Source organism: Bos taurus, chromosome 12 (assembly GCF_002263795.3).
Source record: "Bos taurus isolate L1 Dominette 01449 registration number 42190680 breed Hereford chromosome 12, ARS-UCD2.0, whole genome shotgun sequence".
NCBI lineage: Eukaryota > Metazoa > Chordata > Mammalia > Artiodactyla > Bovidae > Bos > Bos taurus.
The window spans coordinates 55107703-55125801 of record NC_037339.1 but is presented as its reverse complement, the minus strand read 5'-3'; the positions used below and the strand labels follow the sequence as shown (position 1 = coordinate 55125801).

Below are 18099 nucleotides of genomic sequence, written 5' to 3'. Positions count from 1 at the left end.
TTCTAGGTCGATTATCAAGTCTGTGGCCTTTATTTTATTAATATTATTTAAAAAACATTTATTTGGCTGCACTGAGTCTTAGCTGGGGCACATGGAATCTTTAGTTGTGGCATGTGGGATCTAGTTCCCTGACCAGGGATCGAACCCAGGGTCCCCTGTATCAGGAGCACAGAGGCTTAGCCAATAAACCACTAGGGAATACATGTCTCTGCTGCTCCCTGGTGGCTCAGAGGTTAAAGCGTCTGCCTCCAATGCAGGAGACCCAGGTTCGATCCCTGGGTCAGGAAGATTCCCTGGAGAAGGAAATGGTAACCCACTCCAGTGTTCTTGCCTGGAGAATCCCATGGATGGAGAATCCCATAGGACGGTAGGCTATAGTCCTATGGGATTGCAAAGAGTCGGACATGACTAAGCGACTTCACTTTCACTTTTCATTCAACTTTACTCAACACTATCAAATCTGCCTTGGTAGCTGTCTGACCTTCCTCCTGGATATGGTGATTCCCTAGTCGAAGAAAAAGATAATATCTCAAAACTATTTTGCTACAATATACCATTTCATCTGGTATATTCTGTGCTGCCCTTCATATATATTTAAAAATGAGAAGTGAGATAAAGGTTGATCTTTTCTTGGTTCAATGCCAAGACAGCTGACAAGCCAGATTCACAGCAACACCTGAGAGCTAGGATAACATCATGAAACCAGGAGATGGAGACTCCTGGTCTGCAATTCTATTAGGTCCCCAAAACATGGCACCATTGACTCAATGGTCATGAGTTTAAGCAAACTCCAGGAGATAGTGAAGGACAGGGAAGCCTGGCATGCTACAGTCCATGCGATCACAAGGAGTCGGATACAACTGAGAAAATGACCAACAACAAAGTGTGTGCTATTGCAGTTAAAATATTCCTGATTTGTTTCATGCATCTTAAATCCATCCTAAGACCTAATAAGAAAAGCATGCTTTTATTAAAACAATATTGAAATTATCTTTTCATATGTTCATTTTTTTCAGAGTCTCTGGTTTTTGTAAAAAGAAAAGATTTTGTTTCATTTTTACAAGGAATACAAGGAATATTATATACATGAATCCTGTAATACAAAATGACTCAGTTTTTACATAATTTCATTTTCAGAAAAGATGTAGAAGATGTAAAACAGTGTATTTGTAATTAAGAATTTTCAGAGAAAATAGCTTTCAAATATTGGAAGTATTTCAGATATATATATATTTGTATATAGAGAGATTATTTGTATATGTTTATATGCTTTTTTCTCAGAATAAAAAGTGGCTGAATTCTTCTAAGAACTCAAATCAATAAAATTGAGAAACCAGGATTACTATGGTAAGTTTATCATAAATTGCTCTCTTATCCAGGGAAAAATTAACTTCTTAAAATCTTTCTATTTATCAAGAGGCCTGTTTTAAAATTGAATGTATGTAGTCCAATGATTAAAGTGTGGCTTTTTTTAATCTTAAAATGTGTCATCACTATAAAAAGACAGTGAAAAAATGAATGAAACAAATGAACAATATTTGCTGAATCTGTACATTTTCAAATGTCTGTGACATATTGGTAAGTGATGTTTGTTCAGTGACCTGCCTATAAAATAGAGATTTTGTCAACAGTGCCCTCAATTAGATTGTATACTTAGGAGTTTATAGTTCACAGATATCAATTTTGATTAACCTACTAATGTTAAAGAAATAATTTCTCAGTAGGGCAAAAAACCATTAGCTAGTGAGCAAGATGGCATTCCTTTTAAAATTTCATTATGTTAAGAGCCATGTGATTCAGAAATGCCAACTAACCTTGTGATTCATGTATGATATTTAGTGCTTGTGCAGTCTTTGCAAACTAACCTTTGTCTTGGAATCAAGTTTAAGTTATAAGACTTCTTATGAAACTTTCTGGAGAGCAAGAAAATGTGAGTGCTTAGACATACAGGAGAAATGGGATAGATGTATAAATTCATGCCGATGTGAGTGAAAGTGGAAAGCATAAGTAGACATCTTAATTGTTGGATAATACAATCCTGCTAAACTGAAGAATCTGCCTGCAATGCAGGAGACCAGGGTTCGATCCCTGGGTCGGGAAGATCTCCTGGAGAAGGGAATGGCTACCCACTTTAGCATTTCTGCCTGGAAAATTTCAGGCAAAGAGATTGGCACACTACAGTTGGTGGGGTTGCAAAGAGTCGCAACAGCAGCTAAACAGCAACAACAAATGATAGATATGAAGGTCCAAGAATCATTTATACCTCTGATTATTAACCCAGTTTCATTCCTTTAGGCAAACCTATTTCTCAGTAACTTCTATTTGCTAAGTCCAATGCCAGATACCATGGATTCACAGAAGAATAGATAAAAAATTTGACTCCTGGAAATCTTATAGTAATAGTGTGAGTCTAGCTAGTGTGGAGTTATGTAGAGGCTAATATAGTGGTGTTAAGGGGAAAATGGAAGTAACAAAGCATAGTGCTTGAGAATGTGACTTCTGGAGCCAGCTGAATGGGTTCATGTCCCAGCTCTGTTATTTATTACATGTGTTTGTAATAGTTCTATGGCTCATCTACAAAACTGAGGATGATGATAACAGTATTGCCTTCCTTGAGTAGTAATGATGAGAAAATGAGTTATTTTTTATAAAGACTTCAAAGCATACCTGTCACATGACGAACAAGATACAAGAATTTTTGAATAAATAAAGTTCTATGTCTTGGGAAATGATTAGAAAAGTAGAAGCTACTTTGAGGTAAGTGGTTCATTTTATATGGGGAAGAAAGAAACATATTATCCATATCAGGTACTTAGTCCTGATAACTTACAAATCTACACATAAAATAGGAACTCTCCCATTTAGCATAGAACTTGCACACGTGGCAATCCCAGATGGGATTTTGTTGATGAAAGTCAGATTGCTTTAAGTTTCATAACTTTATAAAATGTTCCTTCCATGAGCAACTTCTGAAATTCTTCAGCTCTCATTTTAAAAATAGATACGGAGGAATGGGTAGAAAATGTTAATCAATGCTTATGTAAGTGTGTGTAGAAAATGGAATCTGTCTATACTCTTCCTAGAACCAGTTATTCATGAATTACTCCAGAATCAGACCAGCTCCATTAAGGTAAGTTACTATTGCACTATATAAAAAAGCAGCACCCACCTCCTAAAACTGGTTAATTCTCCCACCTCAAAATAGTCTCTGTGTAAATCAAAGCAATAAAACTAAACAAGAAATTCTCAGTACTAGGCAAAGACCTTTTCCAAGCTCACCTCTTATCCACAAGACATCCTGGTTGCAATTGCATCTCCTTGTTCTTGAGCCCCATCTGTAGCCATTAGAGAATTTCTCTTCAGGGGAACAGTACTGGAAGAAAATAATGATCTTTCAGAATTGAAGATTAATACTTTAATCTTAACTTTTCCTTATGGTTCTCATGTTCCCACTGCAACTTTAGAAGAAAGGAATCCATTTTATCTATAATGTCTAGACACTAGTATTTCCATAGTTAAAGCCTAAACTGGTTCTAACATTACCTACCAGATAAATTTTGAACATGATCAAATGTCATACAAGGACCTCCTGAGTATAGGCATTCTCCTAACCCCCTCGTCTAGAGCTTTACCTCATCACCCCTTGAAGCAGATTTAAAATGACCACACTTTCTTTGACTCTTCTCCAATCAAAATTGGAGCCTATATCCAGTTCCCTGAATCTGGACTGGTTTGTGGCTCCTTTAACAAAAAAAGTATGATGGAAGAAATCTCATGGTGTCAGGTTCCAAATACAGGCTTTAGGAAACTAGCAGCTTTACTTCCTGTTTCTTGGAACTCTCTCTCTCTAAGGGAAATTGCCAAGTCTGCAATCCAAAAGTCTACAAGCAATAAATGCTGGAGAGGGTGTGGAGAAAAGGGAACCCTCTTACACTGTTGGTGGGAATGCAAACTAGTACAGCCACTATGGAGAACAGTGTGGAGATTCTTTAAAAAACTGGAAATAGAACTGCTTTATGATCCAGCAATCCCACTGCTGGGGATACACACTGAGGAAACCAGAATTGAAAGAGACACGTGTACCCCAATGTTCATCACAGCACTGTTTATAATAGCCAGGACATGGAAGCAACCTAGATGTCCATCAGCAGATGAATGAATAAGAAAGCTGTGGTACATATACACAATGGAGTATTACTCAGCCATTAAAAAGAATACATTTGAATGAGTTCTAATGAGGTGGATGAAACTGAAGCCTATTAGAGTGAAGTAAGCCAGAAAGAAAAACACCAATACAGTATACTAACGCATATATATGGAATTTAGAATGATCGTAACAATAACCCTGTATGCTGCTGCTGCTGCTGCTAAGTCGCTTCAGTCATGTCCGACTCTTTGTGACCCCATAGATGGCAGCCCACCAGGCTCCCCCGTCCCTGGGATTCTCCAGGCAAGAACACTGGAGTGGGTTGCCATTTCCTTCTCCAATGCATGAAAGTGAAAAGTGAAAGTGAAGTCGCTCAGTCGTGCCTGACTCTTAGTGACCCCATGGACTGCAGCCTACCAGGCTCCTCCATCCATGGGATTTTCCAGGTATGAGTACTGGAGTGGGGTGCTATTGCCTTCTCTGAATACGAGACAGCAAAAGAGTCACTGATGTAAAGAACAGTCTTTTGGACTTTGTGGGAGAGGGAGAGGGTAGGATGATTTGGGAGAATGGCATTGAAACATGTATAATATCATATATGAAATGAGTCACCAGTACAGGTTCAATGCACGATACTGGATGCCTGGGGCTGGTGCTCTGGGATGACCCAGAGGGATGGTACGGGGAGGGAGGAGGGGGGAGGGTTCAGGATGGGGAACACGTGTATACCTGTGGTGGATTCATGTTGATATATGGCAATACCAATACAATATTGTAAAGTTAAATAATAAAATTTTTTAAAAAAGTATTACTGCCCTGAGACCATCATCCTATGAGAGAGCCCAGGTTAGCCACGTGGAAGGGCCATATGGAGAGGGAGATACCTAAGTGAACTCTAGCTGGTGCAGCCATTCCAGCCTAGGAACCAGACCTCCAGGCAAGAAAGTGAAAGAAAGCCAAAGTCTCTCTGTCGTGTCTGACTCTTTGCCATCCCATGGACTTTATTCTCCAGGTCAGAACACTGGAGTGGATAACCTTTCCCTTCTCCAGGGAATCTTCCCAACCCAGAGACTGAATCCAGGTCTCCCACATTGCAGGCAGATTCTTTACCAGCTGAGCCCCTGGGAAGCCCAAGAATACTGGAGTGGGTAGCCTATCCCTTCTCCAGTGGATCTTCCCGACCCAGGAATTGAACCGGGGTCTCCTGCATTGCAGGCAGATTCTTTACCAACTGAGCTATCAGGGAATGAATCCAGACTCAAATATCATTTTACTGCAATTGCACCAGATCACCTAGGTGAGCCCGTTAAGTCCCACAGTCACAAGATATAATAGTAAGTTGTTGCTTTAGGCACCTGGTACTGGGAGAGTTCGTCATATACTGACAAGTAACCAGAAGATTGCCATGGAACACCCCTGTGCCCCTATCCTTTCCAAGTTACCCAAGATCCTAAGCTGTTTATGAACAGCTTTTCTATCTACTTTTCCCTCTGCTTTGAGACTTTCTGTTCCAAACCTCAAGACTCACCATAACCATTACATTGTTAAAATGTTCCTTTACTTCTTTGTCTCCAAGTGCAACTCCAAGCTGAAGCTGACTGTATGGATGTATATATGTATGTATGCTAAAGATGAGATGGTTAGACAGCATCACTGAATCAATGGACATGATGTTGAGCAAACCCGAGGAGATAGTGAAGGACAGGGAAGCCTGGTGTGCTGCAGTTCAGGTGGTCTTAAAGAGTTGGACACGGCGTAGCAGCTGAACAACAAAGACAACAACAATATATTTAACAAACACAAATAGCACTTTATTCAAATATTTAGCACCTTCAGTCCCCTTATATCACCATTTTATACATGAGGAAACTGAGGCAAAGAAAAGTTAAGGAACTTGTCTAAGACCAAACAACTGGGAATTGAAAGAGTCATGATTCAAACCCACAGAGTTTGGCTCCAGATTTTGTGCCTGTAACCAGCACAGGATGCCTCTACCTGGAGCATTTCCCCTTCACTCCTGCCATTACTCAGTCCAAGTTCACTGTGCTCACCGCATAACACACCAATAAACTGAGAGATGAAGTGTTGAGGCAAGGAATACGACTTTATTCAGAAAGCCAGCAGACTGAGAAGATAGCAGCCTATCCCTAAAAACCCATCTTATCGGGGTCTGGGATGCCAGTTTCTTTTATAGACCAAAGAAGGGGAGGAGATGAGGAAGTAAAGTAAAAAGAACATAAGCATCGCAAATATCCCCTGGAATGGTCAGCTTTTGGGAGGGATGTGTTAATTTATTCCCTCTTAGAGTCATTCACCAGTGGACAGGGTCAGGAGGGTTCCCTCAACAAAGACACTTTGGTTTAACATTCAAGCAGAGAGGCAGGGTTCTCCAGGCAGGCCATTATATAGGCAGTATCATTTTTCTGAACAAAAGCAACAGGAACCAAAGGTTAGAGTACAAAGATGCATCCAACATGGAGTCAAATTTGGCTCTTTCCTGCAACACTTCTAGAAATTCTCGTGACTGCCTTTGCTTTCCTGCCAGGCCTCAGCTCAAGAATTCATCGTCTAATTCAAGTAGCAATTCTCCTCTGCCCCCCACCTCTTGGTGGGTCAAGTTCTATCTACGCTGCTTTTATTTTCTGCCTAACATTTATGATAGTGAAAACAATCTTTTGAACAGTGAAAACAATTTCTTTTTGTCCTTCTTATTCCCCATTATATCCCCAGAATCTAGAGCATTACTTGATGCATATATATATATATATATATATATATATATATATATAGTGAAGTCACTCAGTATAGTAGGGCTTAATAAATATTTCCTGAAAGAATGAATACATGTACTTTCTGTCTTCTGCATTGTAACTGTGGACACAGATGCAATCAACTCAAACTTACCATTATCGTTAGCAATTTGCTTCATAACCACTCACTACGACAAGACAGTAGCATGAGTTTAGCCCATATCAGCATAACTCAGCTGCTTTTGTTTATTTATTGGTGCCTGAATATATCTGAGTTCCTAAAAACATCCTGTAACTAATGAAGGGCACTGTTTGCTGATACTTAACTGCTTCCTAGAAACTTTCTCAGAAAAACAAAGTGGTAGAAGTCTGCAGGATCTAAGTTATATTAAGACTGATACTATAATGCCTGAGATCGATATTACCTAGAATCGTGGCGGTGGTTGTTTAAGTAATACAGAAGTTGTTCAGAGTTGGCTAAGATAAAAGCTGTAGAAAATTTAGGAAAACTGAGGATTCTCAGTTAGCAAGGTTTTTGTTTGTTTGCTTTTGCTTAAAAATTTAATTATGCGCTTTATTTCTCTTCCTCTTCTATCAGCTTGCCTTTCTTCCTACTTCATTTCTCCTTTACTACAACCTCATCACATCCACACCTCACTCCTCCTCTCTTTCTTTCTTCCTTGCTACTTCATTGCACACGATATTTGAGACAGGTCATTGTATATCTTTGTCCTCTTGCAAGGGATCTTATCTCTTAATTTCATGCCATCTCCTTTGTCCTTCCCAACAAGGCTTCAGGTAAGGCCCTATTCTATCTTCCCTAGCTCAGCAGGACCTCAAACCTCCGTTTCCAGTCTCTCCTTCTAATCCCACACTAAGCCTGTCACAAAAGCAATGACACCATGGTACAGATCAGATCTCACTATATCCTAGCATCTGGGATTCAGATGGCTAACTCAGTCCATAATGGATTTATGAATAAACACTCTGTAGTCATTTCTTTGAGTTGTTTATCTACGCACATCGTTGTTTGTCTCTATTATAGTCACCATCACTGGAGTCTACAAAGTTAAGAAACATTCCATGTATAAAATATCACATCAGTGAGGAAGGAATTCCCTGACCTGGGTGTATGAAAGCTTAACTATGTCTATGGAATGAAATGTCTGCTTCAAGCTGATGTCTTCAACAGTTGATAAGGGGGATTTCTTATCAGAAGGGTTTGAATGATGTTTGTTTTGCTTTTCTGGCCAGTAGCATTGCCTCAGCTCCTAGGTTTTAGCATCATAATCATCTTTTCCTCAGGGGAAAAATATATCATGTAGACTCGATCAATGCTCTACAATTCTCCATACTTGGAAGATACTGTCCCCATGAGTCCTTAGAGCCAGTCCAGGTGAGTCCATATGTCCGTAGCAAGAGATTTGGGAGCTAATAAAAATCTGCGGCAACCTCTGCTATGATTAATGCAGATTATCTCTCAGCTAAACAAAACAAACTGAGAAAAGAATTTTTTTAGAATTAACAGGAAAGTTGCAAACATAATACAAGTACTGCCTTATACCCTCATTCACTTCCCTTTATGTAAAGATCTTACACAGTCATAGTATAATTGTCAAGAATAGGATATTAATAGGTATGATATTAGTAAATAAGCAATAGTTCTTATTTGAACTTCACCAGTTTTCACTGATGTTCTTTTTTTTCTGTTCTGAGATCCATGACATGTAAAAGGCTTCCACTTAAACTCTGTCCTTTGCCCAAAATAAATTAACCTGGAGGATATTTGCAGTGACAGAGAGGGGTTTGCAGGTATTCATAAAGCAAATCATAGAGAGAAGCCAGCCCCTGCCTGGTGATTACTGAGTGGATACAAAGAGCAGGTGGCCTGAGGCACATCTTTTAACTTTAGGCTTCTTAATTGTGCCTCTACTCTTTGGGAACTTTATAAAAGAATCATATAAAGATAACATATTTGATAAGCTGAAGCCAAAGGTTTTTCTTACTCTGCTAATACCAGCTGCTAATTCTCACTGATTTTCCCCCCTCTGGAACAAGCACTTCTGAGCATTGTACAGTAATGCTCTCATGTAATCCCCCAGATGTTATTAGAATCCCCATTTGACAGTAAGGAGAAGGATGCTTAGATATTATGTCAGTTCTCAAAGTCATTCAACTTGTAGATATTAAAGCCATCCTTGGAACCTAGGCCTTCTGATTCTAAAATGACACAACTCATCTTCTTCTGCTGCTTCCTCTCCTCCTCCACTTTCTTCTCTTTTTACCCAATTCAAGATAGATTTCTGAACTATGATTCAAGAAGGTGCATGTACCCCAATGTTCAAAGCAGCACTATTTGCAATAGCCAAAACTTGGAAACAAGCAAAATGTCCACTGACAGATGAATGGATAAAGAAGATATATATATACATACATATATAAAGAAGATATAGAAATATTTATTTATATTATATATAAATATATAATTATTAAATATATATATATATGCATATATATGGACTTCCCAGGTGGCGCTAGTGGTAAAGAACCTACCTGCCAATGCAGGAGATGTAAGAGATATAGGTTTGATCCTTGGGTGAGGAAGATCCTTGGGAGGAGGGCATGGCAACATACTCCAGTATTCTTGCCTGAAGAATCTCCATGGACAGGGGAGCCTGGCTGGCTACAGTCCATAGGATCACAAAGAGTTGGACAGAATTGAAGCGAATTAGCAAACATATAATATAGATATATAAACACACCAATATACACACTACTTCTTATGGCTGAATACTACTTAACCAAAGGAACAAAACAGTGCCATCTGCAGTGACCTGAATGGACTTAGGGATTATCATACCAAGTGAAATAAGCCAGACAGAGAAAGACAAATATCATATGACATTGCTTATATGTGGAATCTAAAAAAATTATACAAATGAACATATTCACAAAACAGAAACAGAGTCACAGGCACAGAGAAAAAACTTGTGAATAGCCAAGAAGAAGGGGATGGATAAATTAGGAGTCTAAGGAAATGGCAACCCACTGCAGTGTTCTTGCCTGGAGAATCCCAGGGATGGGGGAGCCTGGTGGGCTGCCGTCTATGGGGTTGCACAGAGTTGGACACGACTGAAGCGACTTAGCAGCAGCAGCAGTAGCAGCAGGATTTAAATACACACTACTACATATAAAATAGGTAACCAACAAGGACCTACAGTATAGAAGAAGGAACTATGTTCAGTATCTTATGATAATCTGTAAGGGAAAAGAATCTGAAAAAGAATATGTGTGTGTGTGTGTATGTGAATCACTTTGTTATACCCCTGAAACTAACACAACATTGTAAATCAACCATACTTGAATTTAAACAAGTAGATTAGGACTTCCCTGGTGCTTCAGTGGCTAAGACTCTGTGTTGCTAATGCAGGTGGCCCAAGTTTGATCCCTGGTCAGGGAACCAGGTGTCACAGCTGCAACTGAGTTTGCCCGCTGCAACTAGTGTTCCTGTGTGCCCCAACAAAGATTAAAGATCTCATGTGCTGTGACTAACACCCAGTGCAGCCAAATAAATTTTTTAAAAATTACAAAAAAAAGAATCTGCCAAAGAATTTAAAAAATAGATTAAAAAAAGATAAATATTTGAGTTCTAAGTCAAGACCACACAGACATAGTTTCAGTAAGAAGTATGAATGTATCCTCAGGATTTCTTAGGACGTGATGAACCTCACTGACAATCCATTAACTAAAAAAAACCAAACATTTAATAGGGATTTGCCACTAAGGAAATGGGGCGTAAGCACTGGGAACCAGGGAACACAGCCTGGTTCTGTCCTAGGATGCTCACAGATAGCAAAGGAGATGATGGTTAAGTAAATGACCGGAAGAATTACAGGTGCAATAGTAAAGGTGAATGCAAGATGCAGAAGTGGAGAAACTCTGCCTTTACCATGGCTGATAGACAGCTACAAGTGCCTAAATGTAAGAAACAAAGATAAGGGATTTCCCTGGTGGTCCAGTGGTTAAGAACCTTCCTTCCAATTTGGGGGACGTGGGTTTGATCCCAGGTGGGAGAACTAAGATCCCATATGCCTCAGGGTAACTAAACCCACATGCAGCAACTAAGACCCAACAAAGCCAAAAAACCACAAAAGGGAGAGAGAGAGAAACAAAGTTGAATTAATCTATAATATATGATGGCTTCACAGCTAAAATAATTTCTGAACAAAATCCATACTATGTGTTATCCATCACTCTTACATTATTTCCAACTTTATGGAATGTTCAGAAACCTTAAATGTCAGTCAACCCACGCTATGGACATTGAGGTTATGGACACCCCTCCCCTTAAAATATACACCATAATCACAGTGCCTTTGGCCATAGTTGCTTCCTGTATGATCTTGATGTCACAACTCTTCTAAAAGTTTTCATCGTTATCTGAGCCGCCCTTAGTAGTCAGGATTATGTGAAAGAGGCCTTCCTCGTCAGAACAGGGCCCCAGCTTGGAGGCCCAATCAGCAGGAAATTGATCTCTTGTGTCTGTCACAGAAGTATGAAGCTCTGCATGGTGCAGTGTCGTGTTACGGCTGCAGGTGCTTTGCTGAAATGACGTGCTGATGGCCAGGGGGTGAGGTAGCCCTGTCGGCTTTCACAGCTGAAGACAGAAGTGTTGCAAAGACAAGGAGGAGAACTGGCATGCTTCACATACCTCAGTGTTGAAAACAATCAGAGGTGGGGGAATGGGAGGAAAATCAAATTTCTATGAAGAGATGTCAGCAGTAAATTTAATGCAGGTGCAATATTCTCCAAACAAAGGACATTTTGTTTCTACCTTCTGTGGCTCTCTGAAAACTGGCCCCGGCCTCCTCCCTGCTGTGTGTTTTTCTTTTTATCAGTGTAAGGTAGATTAAAATGTGGATACCCTTCCTGGGCAAAAGTATTTTTAATGTTCTTAGTACAACTGTTGAAGAAGTATTAACTTCCTTCAGAAGTAACCTTCTGGGTGTGTAACAGAGCTTTCTCTACCCTAAGGTTCAATTAGTTTGTTAAGCTTTGTGCTTTCCTGATTGCTTCCATATATTACTTTGACATACTTTTTACCATTTGTTTGCCTTTGAATCTAGAATAGAGAAAATAAAAATTTTAGAAAGAAAAAGAAGAAATTAAAAAATGAAAAGCCAAGCATTTACTTAGCTAAAATAGCAATTTTATCACTTAAAAATAACAAAAATCCCTATCAAATAAAGAATATTTTATGAGACATACACAGAAGTGCAAGTTATTCACCCTCCCTTATTTAAAGGCTGTCATAGGCAGAGTGATTGCAGAGCAATCAAGAGGTGTGACTTTCTGATTGGTTTTACTTGGTGATTGCCTAGTGATTTGTTAGACTCCACTCGATAATAGTTTACCAGAGAAGGATTTCCTGTGTCACTAATGGAGCTTAACTTCAGGCTTTGCCTGACTTTGTGAGAGGCCTTAGCAAGCCATTAGAGGTATTTCAAGCTTTCTTGTGTAGTGACTCATTTTATTGGGGTTACATAAGGGATATATCATGGATGTCATGATGTTATTTCTCCGGGTGAACCAACACAGAAGGCCGGTTCCTTTACCAGGACAGCTAGCAATAACTGAACTACACATGGACGTGACTGCAAATGCTATACTATATTCATAAAATTTCTAAAATTTGCAAAATCAAGACATTTCAATTCCAGTTGACTGTCCTTTCTTATTCCAACATTTCCTGTCAAGCTCACACCACCTGCCCTTCCCCACTTCCCATCCCAAGTGGGAATAACATTTCAGGAGTTGGGAAAGTTGGGGATATGGTGTTATGGCTTATGGTCACTTCTGTGTACAGTTAAGTCATTGCTAGCTGTCCTGGTGTTAACATTCCTACTGCCTACTATGCCAGTACACCCAAGAGTAATAACATGATCACATCGATAGCTCATCACTTAGTGTCTCCAGCTAAATGAATCACTACACAAGAACACTTGAAATGCCTTCTACATCTGCAGTTCATATGTGACAGAAATTTGATAGTTTCCAAGCTTGATACCAACCTAAACATTTAAACAATATTATCAATACCAGGTCGTGTAACTGAAAAGCAACTTTTCTAAAGTATCAGTTCAGTATAGTCGATCAGTCACATCCCACTCTTTGTAACCCCATGAATCACAGCACACCAGGCCTCCCTGTCTATCACCAACTCCTGGAGTTCACCCAAACTCATGTGCATTGAGTCGGTGATGCCATCCAGCCATCTCATCCTCTGTCGTCCCCTTTTCCTCCTGCCCCCAATCCCTCCCAGATCAGGGTCTTTTCCAATGAGTCAACTCTATGCATGAAGTGGCCAAAGTATTGGAGTTTCAGCCTCAGCATCAGTCCTTCCAATGAACACCCAGGATTGGTCTCCGTTAGGATTGGACTGGTTGGATCTCCTTGCAGTCCAAGGGACTCTCAAGAGTCTTTTCCAGCACCACAGTTTAAAAGCATCAATTTTTTGGTGCTCAGCTTTCTTCACAGTCCAACTCTCACATCTATACATGACCATTGGAAAAACCATAGCCTTGACTAGAAACCATAGCATGGACCTTTGTTGGCAAAGTAATATCTCTGCTTTTTAATATGTGATCTAGGTTGGTCATAACTTTCCTTCCAAGGAGTAAGTGTCTTTTCATTTCATGGCTGCAGTCACCATCTGCAATGATTTTGGAGCTCAAAAAAATAAAGTCTGACACTGTTTCCACTGTTTCCCCATCTATTTCCCATGAAGTGATGGGACCAGATGCCATGATCTTCGTTTTCTGAATGTTGAGCTTCTAAAGTATAAATAATAATAAATTTATTTAAAAAAGATCAATGCTGCAAGAGAAAAAGACTAAATTATCTCCTTGGTGTTTCTATAGAAAATATTACAAAATGATCATAGCAAAACATTTTGTTCAACTGTCACCACATAGGGTATTGGCCATGTACAAACCAAGGCTGTTATGTTAGGGAAAGTAGTGTGAGCAATTAGGAAAGGTGGGATCTGCCTTTCTTTTCTCTTCTTTGAGCCAAGTCCTACCAGAGATAAATGAGTCAGACTGTGATTAGACCATCTGCAAGCAGAGATGGATTAACAAAGTAACTGGGCTGAGAGACACATTTCCTGCAGATGACCTGGAAACAAAGTTGAGTGAAATTCTCATGGTTTGAACCTTGGAGGCTAGAAAAAGCTAAGGTCTTCTTCATCTTAAATGGAGGATGGCTTAGAAGAGGAGGTCTCAGCTTAGTACCTGGGGTCTTGAGCACATCCCTTCTATAAAAGTTCTCTGCCAAATACAGGGGGAAATTATTAGAAAAAAAAATTGTTACTCTAAATGTTTGTATCCCCCTCCAAGATTGTTTCTAATTACCTCAAGGCACTGACCAGGAGGACTGTAGGAAAATGGTCAGCTCACAGAAGCCAGTAGATAAAAGACTTAATGCATAAAACTATGTCTACATAAGGTCCAGAATTGACTGGAGCAAAGAGCCTGAAAGCCTACTAAAGCTTTGAGGGACCAATCTTATCTAAACAAACATCCTGAGACAGGACAAGATCTATGTGTGACTATTCAGCTCCCAAAGCAATCCTTGGACTCTGAACTGCACTAAAAGCACAGGTAGCCCTGAAGGTGAGCTCCTACCCCAGGGCTTAACACTGCAGAGGAGACCAGAAAGATCTCTCAAAGTACCTAAACTGGGATAACAAGGTGAGGCAAACAAGAGCTGCAGTTCTTATCAGCAGGATCCGATATAAGTCCTGAGATATGGCTTCACTTTTTTCCCCACATGTAAATTTTTATTGCAACTAATGCTTTTCCTACTCCACCATAGTACACTGAAGGTTTTGCAAATGGATAACTAGATTATGGGCTTCCCAGGTGGCACTAGTGGTAAAGAACCTGCTTGCCAATGCAGGAGAAATTAGAGACTTGGTTTGATTCCTAGGTCAGGAAGACCCCCTGGAGTAGGAAATGATCTACTCAAGTATCCTTGCCTGGAAAATTCCATGGACAGAGGAGCCTGGCCGGCTACAGTCCATGGGGGTCTCAAAGAGTCAGACATGACTGAGCACGCATGCAAGAATATTCCACAGGTTGTTATTGTTTAGTTACTAAGCTGCATCCAATGAGAAGAAAAGGAAAGACTGGGTCTCATGTGGTGTTCTTGGCTACTGTATCAGCCTTGTCTACTCCTCCCCAGACCTGCAAGAGCAACATCAGCCCCTCAGTTAATTAAACCTTTGTTGGAGTTTCTGTTACTTGCAGTCAAACTCATTTCTAACAGATACAAAGTGAAAGCAACTCTTTCTGTCCTAGTCTCAATAAAGATTTCATGGACTAAGGAGGCATGAAGGAGTGGAAGAAAAGAGAAATAAAGTAATGCTGTAGTTTTGTATAAATAAATACAATAAAGTAATGTGTATTTTTGAGAATCCCAGGATGGACCTCCCCCAAGGTAAATGTGGGGATTCAAGTGAAGATGGAAGCTCTTGCTGGATTTCTTTTATATCCCCATGAGTTAGAGACCATTTTGCCAATATCATAAATATAACTTACAGGAATGCTCAAAATAAATATTACAGGAAGGCAAAGTATTAGTGAAAGTGTTGGTTGCTCAGTCATGTCTGACTCTTTGCAACCCCATGGACTGTAGCCTGCCAGGCTCCTCCGTCCATGGAATTTTCTAGGCAAGAATACTGGAGGGGGTTGCCATTCCCTTTTCCAGGGGATCTTCCTGACCCAGGGATCAAACCTGGGTCTCCTGCAGTGCAGGAAGATTCTTTACCATCTGAACCACCAGGGAATCCTTATGGGGTGGGGGTAAAGTAGGGACTGCTACTGTTATAAACTTTTACTCCATTCAAGGTAAAAATACATCCTGTGGTGGGGGGATGGATAAATTAGGAGTTTGGGATTAACATATATATATGTACATATATATACACAAGAGGAACTAAAAAGCCTCTTGATGAAAGTGAAAGTGGAGAGTGAAAAAGTTGGCTTAAAGCTCAACATTCAGAAAACGAAGATCATGGCATCCGTTCCCATCACTTCATGGGAAATAGATGGGGAAACATTGGAAACAGTGTCAGACTTTATTTTTCTGGGCTCCAAAATCACTGCAGATGGTGACTGCAGCCATGAAATTAAAAGACGTTTACTCCTTGGAAGGAAAGTTATGACCAACCTAGATAGCATATTCAAAAGCAGAGACATTACTTTGCCAACAAAGGTCCGCATAGTCAAGGCTATGGTTTTTCCAGTGGTCATGTATGGATGTGAGAGTTGGACTGTGAAGAAGGCTGAGCACAGAAAAATTGATGCTTTTGAACTGTGGTGTTGGAGAAGACTCTTGAGAGTCCCTTGGACTGCAAGAAGATCCAACCAGTCTGTTCTAAAGGAGATTAGCCCTGGGATTTCTTTGGAAGAAATGATGCTAAAGCTGAAACTCCAGTACTTTGGCCACCTCATGCGAAGAGTTGACTCATTGGAAAAGACTCTGATGCTGGGAGGGATTGGGGGCAGGAGGAGAAAGGGACGACAGAGGATGAGATGGCTGAATGGCATCACTGACTCGATGGATGTGAGTCTGAGTAAACTCCGGGAGTTGGTGATGGACAGGGAGGCCTGGCATGCTGCAATTCATGGGGTCGCAAAGAGTCGGACATGACTGAGCGACTTCACTTTCACTTTTCACTTTCATGCATTGGAGAAGGAAATGGCAACCCACTCCAGTGTTCTTGCCTGTAGAATTCCAGGGACGGGGGAGCCTGGTAGGCTACCATCTATGGAGTCACACAGAGTCGGACACGACTGAAGTGACTTAGCGTAGCGTAGCATAGTGTATAAGAGAAAAGTATCTGAAAAAGAGTATCTGTGTGTGTGTATGTATATAGCTGAATCACTGAACTATACACCTGAAACTAAAACAACATTGTAAATCAACCCCATGGGATTTTCCAGGCAAGAGTGCTGGAGTGGATTGCCATTTCCTTCTCCAAAGGATCTTCCGGACCCAGGAATCGAACCTGGGTCTTCCTTGTTGCAGGCAGACGCTTTACCGTCTGAGCCACCAAGGAAGCCCGTAAATCAACTATACTTCAATTAAAAAATACAACCTGTGACATGATAGAGGATTTTTCTCATTGTTTCAGGTGTAGTTTCAGTTCAGTTCAGTTCAGTCGCTGAGTTGTGTCCGACTCTTTGCAACCCCAAGAATCGCAGCAGGCCAGGCCTCCCTGTCCATCACCAACTCCCGGAGTTTACCCATACTCATACCCATTGAGTCAGTGATGCCATCCAACCATTTCATCTTCTGTTGTCCCCTTCTTCTCCCGCCATCAATCTTTTCCAGCATCAGGGTCTTTTCGAATGAGTCAGCTCTTCGCATCAGGTGGCCAAAGTATTGGAGTTTCAGATTCAACATCAGTCCTTCCAATGAACACCCAGGACTGATCTCCTTTAGGATGGACTGGTTGGATCTCCTTGCAGTCCAAGGGACTCTCAAGAGTCTTCTCCAACACCACAGTTCAAGAGCATCAATTCTTCGGCACTCAGCTTTCTTTACAGTCCAACTCTCACATCCATACATGACCACTGGAAAAACCATAGCCTTGACTAGACGGACCTTTGTTGGCAAAGTAATGTCTCTGCTTTTTAGTATGCTGTCAGGTGTATTTTACATTTGTTCAAATCAATTGGTTGAGACCTTCCAAGTATGAGTAGCTTGTTTAAGCACAAGTAGGAGTAAAGCACTCAATCCCAAGTGGGAAAAAGCAAGAATAAAATAAACTGCCCCCTTTCAAATGAAGAACATATATAGTTGAAAGAGGTACTACAACGGACATTTGAAGTGAAATCAGTTAGTAGTGTCACATGCCTATAGTGTCTCACTCTGAAAATATCCCTTAAGAGTTAAATGAAGCTGGAACCACATTCCAAAAACCCAGTTGCAACAGCTGCTCTCTGAGCCTCTTCTGCAGAGAGGAAAGAAAATAAGTTTTAATTAAATTGTATTAATTGGTTTAGCTGATCTGGAAATAGAGAAAGAGCTCTGCTCTAATTTTGTTTGTTGGCTCAAGTCCACTTATCCTTGACATGAGAATAAAGGAATGAAGCAATAAAATGCCTACAAATGCCCTGGTAGAGACTTTTAAAC

At 40.3% G+C, this 18099-nt stretch overlaps 1 non-coding gene across 1 annotated transcript; it reads left to right on the top strand.

The window, feature by feature from the left end:
* The first annotated feature begins 215 nt into the window (after positions 1–215).
* TRNAW-CCA (transfer RNA tryptophan (anticodon CCA)) lies at positions 216–288 on the top strand. The gene has a single exon. It is a non-coding gene; the product is annotated as a tRNA-Trp (tRNA).
* Positions 289–18099: the final 17811 nt, after the last annotated feature.